The following is a 12,511-nucleotide window of genomic DNA, read 5'->3' as shown; positions in this document are numbered from 1 at the left end:
GTGGCGCGATATTGGGGAAGGGATGAGATTTTATATTTCTTCATAAGCATTAATCTTATTTTGTCAATTAGGAACATTCAGCACCCACCCGCTATCAAGGCAGCTGCCTATCATGTCATGCCCTACCTGCACAGGTGTGCTGGCTACTCAAATGATCCAATTAAGGAGGCCATTTAGTCAGCAGCAGCAGAAGTCCTGTGCCTGGACGCTCCAACAGGGGCCAGACACAAGCAGAAGCAGAAGCAGCAGAAGCAGCAGCAGCAGCACCACCTTTTGTTTTTTGGCTGCAGCAGCAAGGCCCACAGGGCTGGCTAGCTGGCTAGCCAGCAAGCAGGTAGCAATGAAAGTAGGAATCTTTCTTTTTAACCCTGTAAGGGGGTGGTGCACTGTACCCGAAGATACTGCCATATCGGGTCAATGCATAGGGCGACGGAAGCAAGCTTCGAAATCGGCCCCCGTTCTCAAAAATCCATTTAATATATGGTCCCCAGATAGGGGACGTATCAGATATTAAACTGATAAGAACAGATACTACACTTGATCTTAGCCAAAAGGCCGAGAAGCGATAACCGTGAAAGGGGCGGGCCCAACAAGGTCCCCTTCATGGGCACTATCACTGCTTGCTGTCAGGGAGGCTGCCAGACAATTTTCCATGCACACTCTGGGCTGGGGGGCAGTCAACCACCAGTACACACAGCAGAACCTAAACCCATACCATTATTGCTAAGCAGCAAGACAGGGGCCCATTGCACTCCCACGGGGCCTTTTTAAATGCAATCCATAACCCGGATTTGCCAGGAACCCTTCTTACTCCTCCTACTTGCATGTGACACTGGGCTTAGGATCTGCATAGGAAACACACACACAAGCACACACCTACCTTTGTTGCCTGCAGATGCCTCCTTGGCTGTCCCCAAACGGTATCAAACCAACACCCACGGGAAGCTGTAAGCATAGAGGACATGCCTGCACCCCATTGGACTTACCTGTGTGGGTTAAATCCGGGTTATTTGACAACCTATGGCGGTGATGGTTCTGCTCAGGCAGAGCAGTGCTGATGCTCCTCATAAAGCTGTCGCTGCTGTGAAGGTTCTAGGTGACATCACAAATCCCTATGGTTACATACACAACAAAGCTGGGTTGTTGTTGTTTACACTCTGCAAGGCCTGTGGAAGTGAGTGACATCATAGCACTGTAGTTCTGAGGGTTCTAGATGGATGCAACAATCTCCTGTTGCTTCTATGAAGGCCATAATAGACGACATCACCAAACAGCTCCATAGTCACATACACAGCAAAGGAGAGATGTTGTTTACACCTAGTGATGTCAGTGGTATTGAGTGACATCACAGCACAGTGCTAAGGCTCCTGGGCCTGGACACAGCAGCGGCTGCAATATCTCAACGGAGAATACGTTTATATATATGTGTGTGTGTGTGCGCGTATATATATATATATATATATATATATATATATATATATATATATATATTTCTCCGCCGAAATCACTTTTAAACCCATTTCCACCTTTTTTTCCCTTCTCTTCCTCTTACTTTTTTTTCACGTTTTTTTACGTTTTTCTCCTTTTCGCCTCTTTTCTGGGCGTATTATTCTTCTTTTTCTTCTTTTTTTTCGTCTAATGCATACCCCATCAGTGCAGCAATGCTTATTCAATACCGCCAGCAGATGGAGACACTGGGGGATAATTTTCTAAGGATTTATACTGATTTTTCCTGTCTGAATTTGTCGCACAGAAAGTTGCAGGCCAAATATGTGTGACATTTCTGCGACTTTAGCTTCTAGAGCATTTTTACAACATTATACATAGGTGCTGAATACATAAAAAGCGACTGTTCAGCGACAGACAAGTCGCATCGGCTGAAAGTAGGCCAGAATGTCAGTCCATGTTGGAGCAGGTTTAGATACAGTCTAAAGTATAGATCTCAAAGTCTGTGCACAGAATTTAGCAAGGGCCTCGCACCTTCTGATGCATCAGGTAGGTGCACAATAGCATAGCCTAACCCTCTGTACTTTGGTCTATATTGATGCGGGACATAGACAGCCAGCTGATGACCAATCCATTAGTGCAATGGATGGCTGGAAGCATTTGTCTTTGCCTTTGCAATACCACAGAAGCAATGCATGGTCAATGTACAGCAATGACACACCTGTGTGAACAGCCAGGAGACCCCCCCCCCCCCCCATGTTATGTTACATAGTTACATAGTTAGTACGGTCGAAAAAAGACATATGTCCATCAAGTTCAACCAGGGAATTAAGGGGTAGGGGTGTGGCGCGATATTGGGGAAGGGATGAGATTTTATATTTCTTCATAAGCATTAATCTTATTTTGTCAATTAGGAACATTCAGCACCCACCCGCTATCAAGGCAGCTGCCTATCATGTCATGCCCTACCTGCACAGGTGTGCTGGCTACTCAAATGATCCAATTAAGGAGGCCATTTAGTCAGCAGCAGCAGAAGTCCTGTGCCTGGACGCTCCAACAGGGGCCAGACACAAGCAGAAGCAGAAGCAGCAGAAGCAGCAGCAGCAGCACCACCTTTTGTTTTTTGGCTGCAGCAGCAAGGCCCACAGGGCTGGCTAGCTGGCTAGCTAGCAAGCAGGTAGCAATGAAAGTAGGAATCTTTCTTTTTAACCCTGTAAGGGGGTGGTGCACTGTACCCGAAGATACTGCCATATCGGGTCAATGCATAGGGCGACGGAAGCAAGCTTCGAAATCGGCCCCCGTTCTCAAAAATCCATTTAATATATGGTCCCCAGATAGGGGACGTATCAGATATTAAACTGATAAGAACAGATACTACACTTGATCTTAGCCAAAAGGCCGAGAAGCGATAACCGTGAAAGGGGCGGGCCCAACAAGGTCCCCTTCATGGGCACTATCACTGCTTGCTGTCAGGGAGGCTGCCAGACAATTTTCCATGCACACTCTGGGCTGGGGGGCAGTCAACCACCAGTACACACAGCAGAACCTAAACCCATACCATTATTGCTAAGCAGCAAGACAGGGGCCCATTGCACTCCCACGGGGCCTTTTTAAATGCAATCCATAACCCGGATTTGCCAGGAACCCTTCTTACTCCTCCTACTTGCATGTGACACTGGGCTTAGGATCTGCATAGGAAACACACACACAAGCACACACCTACCTTTGTTGCCTGCAGATGCCTCCTTGGCTGTCCCCAAACGGTATCAAACCAACACCCACGGGAAGCTGTAAGCATAGAGGACATGCCTGCACCCCATTGGACTTACCTGTGTGGGTTAAATCCGGGTTATTTGACAACCTATGGCGGTGATGGTTCTGCTCAGGCAGAGCAGTGCTGATGCTCCTCATAAAGCTGTCGCTGCTGTGAAGGTTCTAGGTGACATCACAAATCCCTATGGTTACATACACAACAAAGCTGGGTTGTTGTTGTTTACACTCTGCAAGGCCTGTGGAAGTGAGTGACATCATAGCACTGTAGTTCTGAGGGTTCTAGATGGATGCAACAATCTCCTGTTGCTTCTATGAAGGCCATAATAGACGACATCACCAAACAGCTCCATAGTCACATACACAGCAAAGGAGAGATGTTGTTTACACCTAGTGATGTCAGTGGTATTGAGTGACATCACAGCACAGTGCTAAGGCTCCTGGGCCTGGACACAGCAGCGGCTGCAATATCTCAACGGAGAATACGTTTATATATATGTGTGTGTGTGCGCGTATATATATATATATATATATATATATATATATATATATATATATATTTCTCCGCCGAAATCACTTTTAAACCCATTTCCACCTTTTTTTCCCTTCTCTTCCTCTTACTTTTTTTTCACGTTTTTTTACGTTTTTCTCCTTTTCGCCTCTTTTCTGGGCGTATTATTCTTCTTTTTCTTCTTTTTTTTCGTCTAATGCATACCCCATCAGTGCAGCAATGCTTATTCAATACCGCCAGCAGATGGAGACACTGGGGGATAATTTTCTAAGGATTTATACTGATTTTTCCTGTCTGAATTTGTCGCACAGAAAGTTGCAGGCCAAATATGTGTGACATTTCTGCGACTTTAGCTTCTAGAGCATTTTTACAACATTATACATAGGTGCTGAATACATAAAAAGCGACTGTTCAGCGACAGACAAGTCGCATCGGCTGAAAGTAGGCCAGAATGTCAGTCCATGTTGGAGCAGGTTTAGATACAGTCTAAAGTATAGATCTCAAAGTCTGTGCACAGAATTTAGCAAGGGCCTCGCACCTTCTGATGCATCAGGTAGGTGCACAATAGCATAGCCTAACCCTCTGTACTTTGGTCTATATTGATGCGGGACATAGACAGCCAGCTGATGACCAATCCATTAGTGCAATGGATGGCTGGAAGCATTTGTCTTTGCCTTTGCAATACCACAGAAGCAATGCATGGTCAATGTACAGCAATGACACACCTGTGTGAACAGCCAGGAGACCCCCCCCCCCCCATGTTATGTTACATAGTTACATAGTTAGTACGGTCGAAAAAAGACATATGTCCATCAAGTTCAACCAGGGAATTAAGGGGTAGGGGTGTGGCGCGATATTGGGGAAGGGATGAGATTTTATATTTCTTCATAAGCATTAATCTTATTTTGTCAATTAGGAACATTCAGCACCCACCCGCTATCAAGGCAGCTGCCTATCATGTCATGCCCTACCTGCACAGGTGTGCTGGCTACTCAAATGATCCAATTAAGGAGGCCATTTAGTCAGCAGCAGCAGAAGTCCTGTGCCTGGACGCTCCAACAGGGGCCAGACACAAGCAGAAGCAGAAGCAGCAGAAGCAGCAGAAGCAGCAGCAGCAGCACCACCTTTTGTTTTTTGGCTGCAGCAGCAAGGCCCACAGGGCTGGCTAGCTGGCTAGCCAGCAAGCAGGTAGCAATGAAAGTAGGAATCTTTCTTTTTAACCCTGTAAGGGGGTGGTGCACTGTACCCGAAGATACTGCCATATCGGGTCAATGCATAGGGCGACGGAAGCAAGCTTCGAAATCGGCCCCCGTTCTCAAAAATCCATTTAATATATGGTCCCCAGATAGGGGACGTATCAGATATTAAACTGATAAGAACAGATACTACACTTGATCTTAGCCAAAAGGCCGAGAAGCGATAACCGTGAAAGGGGCGGGCCCAACAAGGTCCCCTTCATGGGCACTATCACTGCTTGCTGTCAGGGAGGCTGCCAGACAATTTTCCATGCACACTCTGGGCTGGGGGGCAGTCAACCACCAGTACACACAGCAGAACCTAAACCCATACCATTATTGCTAAGCAGCAAGACAGGGGCCCATTGCACTCCCACGGGGCCTTTTTAAATGCAATCCATAACCCGGATTTGCCAGGAACCCTTCTTACTCCTCCTACTTGCATGTGACACTGGGCTTAGGATCTGCATAGGAAACACACACACAAGCACACACCTACCTTTGTTGCCTGCAGATGCCTCCTTGGCTGTCCCCAAACGGTATCAAACCAACACCCACGGGAAGCTGTAAGCATAGAGGACATGCCTGCACCCCATTGGACTTACCTGTGTGGGTTAAATCCGGGTTATTTGACAACCTATGGCGGTGATGGTTCTGCTCAGGCAGAGCAGTGCTGATGCTCCTCATAAAGCTGTCGCTGCTGTGAAGGTTCTAGGTGACATCACAAATCCCTATGGTTACATACACAACAAAGCTGGGTTGTTGTTGTTTACACTCTGCAAGGCCTGTGGAAGTGAGTGACATCATAGCACTGTAGTTCTGAGGGTTCTAGATGGATGCAACAATCTCCTGTTGCTTCTATGAAGGCCATAATAGACGACATCACCAAACAGCTCCATAGTCACATACACAGCAAAGGAGAGATGTTGTTTACACCTAGTGATGTCAGTGGTATTGAGTGACATCACAGCACAGTGCTAAGGCTCCTGGGCCTGGACACAGCAGCGGCTGCAATATCTCAACGGAGAATACGTTTATATATATGTGTGTGTGTGCGCGTATATATATATATATATATATATATATATATATATATATATTTCTCCGCCGAAATCACTTTTAAACCCATTTCCACCTTTTTTTCCCTTCTCTTCCTCTTACTTTTTTTTCAAGTTTTTTTACGTTTTTCTCCTTTTCGCCTCTTTTCTGGGCGTATTATTCTTCTTTTTCTTCTTTTTTTTCGTCTAATGCATACCCCATCAGTGCAGCAATGCTTATTCAATACCGCCAGCAGATGGAGACACTGGGGGATAATTTTCTAAGGATTTATACTGATTTTTCCTGTCTGAATTTGTCGCACAGAAAGTTGCAGGCCAAATATGTGTGACATTTCTGCGACTTTAGCTTCTAGAGCATTTTTACAACATTATACATAGGTGCTGAATACATAAAAAGCGACTGTTCAGCGACAGACAAGTCGCATCGGCTGAAAGTAGGCCAGAATGTCAGTCCATGTTGGAGCAGGTTTAGATACAGTCTAAAGTATAGATCTCAAAGTCTGTGCACAGAATTTAGCAAGGGCCTCGCACCTTCTGATGCATCAGGTAGGTGCACAATAGCATAGCCTAACCCTCTGTACTTTGGTCTATATTGATGCGGGACATAGACAGCCAGCTGATGACCAATCCATTAGTGCAATGGATGGCTGGAAGCATTTGTCTTTGCCTTTGCAATACCACAGAAGCAATGCATGGTCAATGTACAGCAATGACACACCTGTGTGAACAGCCAGGAGACCCCCCCCCCCCCCCCCCATGTTATGTTACATAGTTACATAGTTAGTACGGTCGAAAAAAGACATATGTCCATCAAGTTCAACCAGGGAATTAAGGGGTAGGGGTGTGGCGCGATATTGGGGAAGGGATGAGATTTTATATTTCTTCATAAGCATTAATCTTATTTTGTCAATTAGGAACATTCAGCACCCACCCGCTATCAAGGCAGCTGCCTATCATGTCATGCCCTACCTGCACAGGTGTGCTGGCTACTCAAATGATCCAATTAAGGAGGCCATTTAGTCAGCAGCAGCAGAAGTCCTGTGCCTGGACGCTCCAACAGGGGCCAGACACAAGCAGAAGCAGAAGCAGCAGAAGCAGCAGCAGCAGCACCACCTTTTGTTTTTTGGCTGCAGCAGCAAGGCCCACAGGGCTGGCTAGCTGGCTAGCCAGCAAGCAGGTAGCAATGAAAGTAGGAATCTTTCTTTTTAACCCTGTAAGGGGGTGGTGCACTGTACCCGAAGATACTGCCATATCGGGTCAATGCATAGGGCGACGGAAGCAAGCTTCGAAATCGGCCCCCGTTCTCAAAAATCCATTTAATATATGGTCCCCAGATAGGGGACGTATCAGATATTAAACTGATAAGAACAGATACTACACTTGATCTTAGCCAAAAGGCCGAGAAGCGATAACCGTGAAAGGGGCGGGCCCAACAAGGTCCCCTTCATGGGCACTATCACTGCTTGCTGTCAGGGAGGCTGCCAGACAATTTTCCATGCACACTCTGGGCTGGGGGGCAGTCAACCACCAGTACACACAGCAGAACCTAAACCCATACCATTATTGCTAAGCAGCAAGACAGGGGCCCATTGCACTCCCACGGGGCCTTTTTAAATGCAATCCATAACCCGGATTTGCCAGGAACCCTTCTTACTCCTCCTACTTGCATGTGACACTGGGCTTAGGATCTGCATAGGAAACACACACACAAGCACACACCTACCTTTGTTGCCTGCAGATGCCTCCTTGGCTGTCCCCAAACGGTATCAAACCAACACCCACGGGAAGCTGTAAGCATAGAGGACATGCCTGCACCCCATTGGACTTACCTGTGTGGGTTAAATCCGGGTTATTTGACAACCTATGGCGGTGATGGTTCTGCTCAGGCAGAGCAGTGCTGATGCTCCTCATAAAGCTGTCGCTGCTGTGAAGGTTCTAGGTGACATCACAAATCCCTATGGTTACATACACAACAAAGCTGGGTTGTTGTTGTTTACACTCTGCAAGGCCTGTGGAAGTGAGTGACATCATAGCACTGTAGTTCTGAGGGTTCTAGATGGATGCAACAATCTCCTGTTGCTTCTATGAAGGCCATAATAGACGACATCACCAAACAGCTCCATAGTCACATACACAGCAAAGGAGAGATGTTGTTTACACCTAGTGATGTCAGTGGTATTGAGTGACATCACAGCACAGTGCTAAGGCTCCTGGGCCTGGACACAGCAGCGGCTGCAATATCTCAACGGAGAATACGTTTATATATATGTGTGTGTGTGTGCGCGTATATATATATATATATATATATATATATATATATATATATATATATATATATATATCTCCGCCGAAATCACTTTTAAACCCATTTCCACCTTTTTTTCCCTTCTCTTCCTCTTACTTTTTTTTCACGTTTTTTTACGTTTTTCTCCTTTTCGCCTCTTTTCTGGGCGTATTATTCTTCTTTTTCTTCTTTTTTTTCGTCTAATGCATACCCCATCAGTGCAGCAATGCTTATTCAATACCGCCAGCAGATGGAGACACTGGGGGATAATTTTCTAAGGATTTATACTGATTTTTCCTGTCTGAATTTGTCGCACAGAAAGTTGCAGGCCAAATATGTGTGACATTTCTGCGACTTTAGCTTCTAGAGCATTTTTACAACATTATACATAGGTGCTGAATACATAAAAAGCGACTGTTCAGCGACAGACAAGTCGCATCGGCTGAAAGTAGGCCAGAATGTCAGTCCATGTTGGAGCAGGTTTAGATACAGTCTAAAGTATAGATCTCAAAGTCTGTGCACAGAATTTAGCAAGGGCCTCGCACCTTCTGATGCATCAGGTAGGTGCACAATAGCATAGCCTAACCCTCTGTACTTTGGTCTATATTGATGCGGGACATAGACAGCCAGCTGATGACCAATCCATTAGTGCAATGGATGGCTGGAAGCATTTGTCTTTGCCTTTGCAATACCACAGAAGCAATGCATGGTCAATGTACAGCAATGACACACCTGTGTGAACAGCCAGGAGACCCCCCCCCCCCCCCCCCATGTTATGTTACATAGTTACATAGTTAGTACGGTCGAAAAAAGACATATGTCCATCAAGTTCAACCAGGGAATTAAGGGGTAGGGGTGTGGCGCGATATTGGGGAAGGGATGAGATTTTATATTTCTTCATAAGCATTAATCTTATTTTGTCAATTAGGAACATTCAGCACCCACCCGCTATCAAGGCAGCTGCCTATCATGTCATGCCCTACCTGCACAGGTGTGCTGGCTACTCAAATGATCCAATTAAGGAGGCCATTTAGTCAGCAGCAGCAGAAGTCCTGTGCCTGGACGCTCCAACAGGGGCCAGACACAAGCAGAAGCAGAAGCAGCAGAAGCAGCAGCAGCAGCACCACCTTTTGTTTTTTGGCTGCAGCAGCAAGGCCCACAGGGCTGGCTAGCTGGCTAGCTAGCAAGCAGGTAGCAATGAAAGTAGGAATCTTTCTTTTTAACCCTGTAAGGGGGTGGTGCACTGTACCCGAAGATACTGCCATATCGGGTCAATGCATAGGGCGACGGAAGCAAGCTTCGAAATCGGCCCCCGTTCTCAAAAATCCATTTAATATATGGTCCCCAGATAGGGGACGTATCAGATATTAAACTGATAAGAACAGATACTACACTTGATCTTAGCCAAAAGGCCGAGAAGCGATAACCGTGAAAGGGGCGGGCCCAACAAGGTCCCCTTCATGGGCACTATCACTGCTTGCTGTCAGGGAGGCTGCCAGACAATTTTCCATGCACACTCTGGGCTGGGGGGCAGTCAACCACCAGTACACACAGCAGAACCTAAACCCATACCATTATTGCTAAGCAGCAAGACAGGGGCCCATTGCACTCCCACGGGGCCTTTTTAAATGCAATCCATAACCCGGATTTGCCAGGAACCCTTCTTACTCCTCCTACTTGCATGTGACACTGGGCTTAGGATCTGCATAGGAAACACACACACAAGCACACACCTACCTTTGTTGCCTGCAGATGCCTCCTTGGCTGTCCCCAAACGGTATCAAACCAACACCCACGGGAAGCTGTAAGCATAGAGGACATGCCTGCACCCCATTGGACTTACCTGTGTGGGTTAAATCCGGGTTATTTGACAACCTATGGCGGTGATGGTTCTGCTCAGGCAGAGCAGTGCTGATGCTCCTCATAAAGCTGTCGCTGCTGTGAAGGTTCTAGGTGACATCACAAATCCCTATGGTTACATACACAACAAAGCTGGGTTGTTGTTGTTTACACTCTGCAAGGCCTGTGGAAGTGAGTGACATCATAGCACTGTAGTTCTGAGGGTTCTAGATGGATGCAACAATCTCCTGTTGCTTCTATGAAGGCCATAATAGACGACATCACCAAACAGCTCCATAGTCACATACACAGCAAAGGAGAGATGTTGTTTACACCTAGTGATGTCAGTGGTATTGAGTGACATCACAGCACAGTGCTAAGGCTCCTGGGCCTGGACACAGCAGCGGCTGCAATATCTCAACGGAGAATACGTTTATATATATGTGTGTGTGTGCGCGTATATATATATATATATATATATATATATATATATATATATATATATATATATATTTCTCCGCCGAAATCACTTTTAAACCCATTTCCACCTTTTTTTCCCTTCTCTTCCTCTTACTTTTTTTTCACGTTTTTTTACGTTTTTCTCCTTTTCGCCTCTTTTCTGGGCGTATTATTCTTCTTTTTCTTCTTTTTTTTCGTCTAATGCATACCCCATCAGTGCAGCAATGCTTATTCAATACCGCCAGCAGATGGAGACACTGGGGGATAATTTTCTAAGGATTTATACTGATTTTTCCTGTCTGAATTTGTCGCACAGAAAGTTGCAGGCCAAATATGTGTGACATTTCTGCGACTTTAGCTTCTAGAGCATTTTTACAACATTATACATAGGTGCTGAATACATAAAAAGCGACTGTTCAGCGACAGACAAGTCGCATCGGCTGAAAGTAGGCCAGAATGTCAGTCCATGTTGGAGCAGGTTTAGATACAGTCTAAAGTATAGATCTCAAAGTCTGTGCACAGAATTTAGCAAGGGCCTCGCACCTTCTGATGCATCAGGTAGGTGCACAATAGCATAGCCTAACCCTCTGTACTTTGGTCTATATTGATGCGGGACATAGACAGCCAGCTGATGACCAATCCATTAGTGCAATGGATGGCTGGAAGCATTTGTCTTTGCCTTTGCAATACCACAGAAGCAATGCATGGTCAATGTACAGCAATGACACACCTGTGTGAACAGCCAGGAGACCCCCCCCCCCCCCATGTTATGTTACATAGTTACATAGTTAGTACGGTCGAAAAAAGACATATGTCCATCAAGTTCAACCAGGGAATTAAGGGGTAGGGGTGTGGCGCGATATTGGGGAAGGGATGAGATTTTATATTTCTTCATAAGCATTAATCTTATTTTGTCAATTAGGAACATTCAGCACCCACCCGCTATCAAGGCAGCTGCCTATCATGTCATGCCCTACCTGCACAGGTGTGCTGGCTACTCAAATGATCCAATTAAGGAGGCCATTTAGTCAGCAGCAGCAGAAGTCCTGTGCCTGGACGCTCCAACAGGGGCCAGACACAAGCAGAAGCAGAAGCAGCAGAAGCAGCAGAAGCAGCAGCAGCAGCACCACCTTTTGTTTTTTGGCTGCAGCAGCAAGGCCCACAGGGCTGGCTAGCTGGCTAGCCAGCAAGCAGGTAGCAATGAAAGTAGGAATCTTTCTTTTTAACCCTGTAAGGGGGTGGTGCACTGTACCCGAAGATACTGCCATATCGGGTCAATGCATAGGGCGACGGAAGCAAGCTTCGAAATCGGCCCCCGTTCTCAAAAATCCATTTAATATATGGTCCCCAGATAGGGGACGTATCAGATATTAAACTGATAAGAACAGATACTACACTTGATCTTAGCCAAAAGGCCGAGAAGCGATAACCGTGAAAGGGGCGGGCCCAACAAGGTCCCCTTCATGGGCACTATCACTGCTTGCTGTCAGGGAGGCTGCCAGACAATTTTCCATGCACACTCTGGGCTGGGGGGCAGTCAACCACCAGTACACACAGCAGAACCTAAACCCATACCATTATTGCTAAGCAGCAAGACAGGGGCCCATTGCACTCCCACGGGGCCTTTTTAAATGCAATCCATAACCCGGATTTGCCAGGAACCCTTCTTACTCCTCCTACTTGCATGTGACACTGGGCTTAGGATCTGCATAGGAAACACACACACAAGCACACACCTACCTTTGTTGCCTGCAGATGCCTCCTTGGCTGTCCCCAAACGGTATCAAACCAACACCCACGGGAAGCTGTAAGCATAGAGGACATGCCTGCACCCCATTGGACTTACCTGTGTGGGTTAAATCCGGGTTATTTGACAACCTATGGCGGTGATGGTTCTGCTCAGGCAGAG

At 46.3% G+C, this 12,511-nt stretch overlaps 6 non-coding genes across 6 annotated transcripts; all 6 read right to left on the bottom strand.

The window, feature by feature from the left end:
• Positions 1-376: 376 nt before the first annotated feature.
• On the bottom strand, positions 377-567 carry LOC130303757 (U2 spliceosomal RNA). The gene has a single exon (XR_008853782.1). It is a non-coding gene; the product is annotated as a U2 spliceosomal RNA (small nuclear RNA).
• Positions 568-2,665: 2,098 nt separating this feature from the next.
• LOC130303804 (U2 spliceosomal RNA) lies at positions 2,666-2,856 on the bottom strand. Its single transcript, XR_008853826.1, has one exon. It is a non-coding gene; the product is annotated as a U2 spliceosomal RNA (small nuclear RNA).
• Positions 2,857-4,957: 2,101 nt separating this feature from the next.
• Positions 4,958-5,148, bottom strand: LOC130303792 (U2 spliceosomal RNA). Its single transcript, XR_008853815.1, has one exon. It is a non-coding gene; the product is annotated as a U2 spliceosomal RNA (small nuclear RNA).
• A 2,091-nt stretch (positions 5,149-7,239) lies between these two features.
• On the bottom strand, positions 7,240-7,430 carry LOC130303779 (U2 spliceosomal RNA). The gene has a single exon (XR_008853803.1). It is a non-coding gene; the product is annotated as a U2 spliceosomal RNA (small nuclear RNA).
• A 2,107-nt stretch (positions 7,431-9,537) lies between these two features.
• Positions 9,538-9,728, bottom strand: LOC130303767 (U2 spliceosomal RNA). Its single transcript, XR_008853792.1, has one exon. It is a non-coding gene; the product is annotated as a U2 spliceosomal RNA (small nuclear RNA).
• A 2,110-nt stretch (positions 9,729-11,838) lies between these two features.
• LOC130303756 (U2 spliceosomal RNA) lies at positions 11,839-12,029 on the bottom strand. The gene has a single exon (XR_008853781.1). It is a non-coding gene; the product is annotated as a U2 spliceosomal RNA (small nuclear RNA).
• Positions 12,030-12,511: the final 482 nt, after the last annotated feature.

The sequence above is a fragment of the Hyla sarda genome, unplaced genomic scaffold (genome assembly GCF_029499605.1).
Source record: "Hyla sarda isolate aHylSar1 unplaced genomic scaffold, aHylSar1.hap1 scaffold_1241, whole genome shotgun sequence".
NCBI classification, from domain to species: domain Eukaryota; kingdom Metazoa; phylum Chordata; class Amphibia; order Anura; family Hylidae; genus Hyla; species Hyla sarda.
Note: the sequence above shows the minus strand (reverse complement) of the source record. Positions and strands in the feature narration are given on the sequence as shown.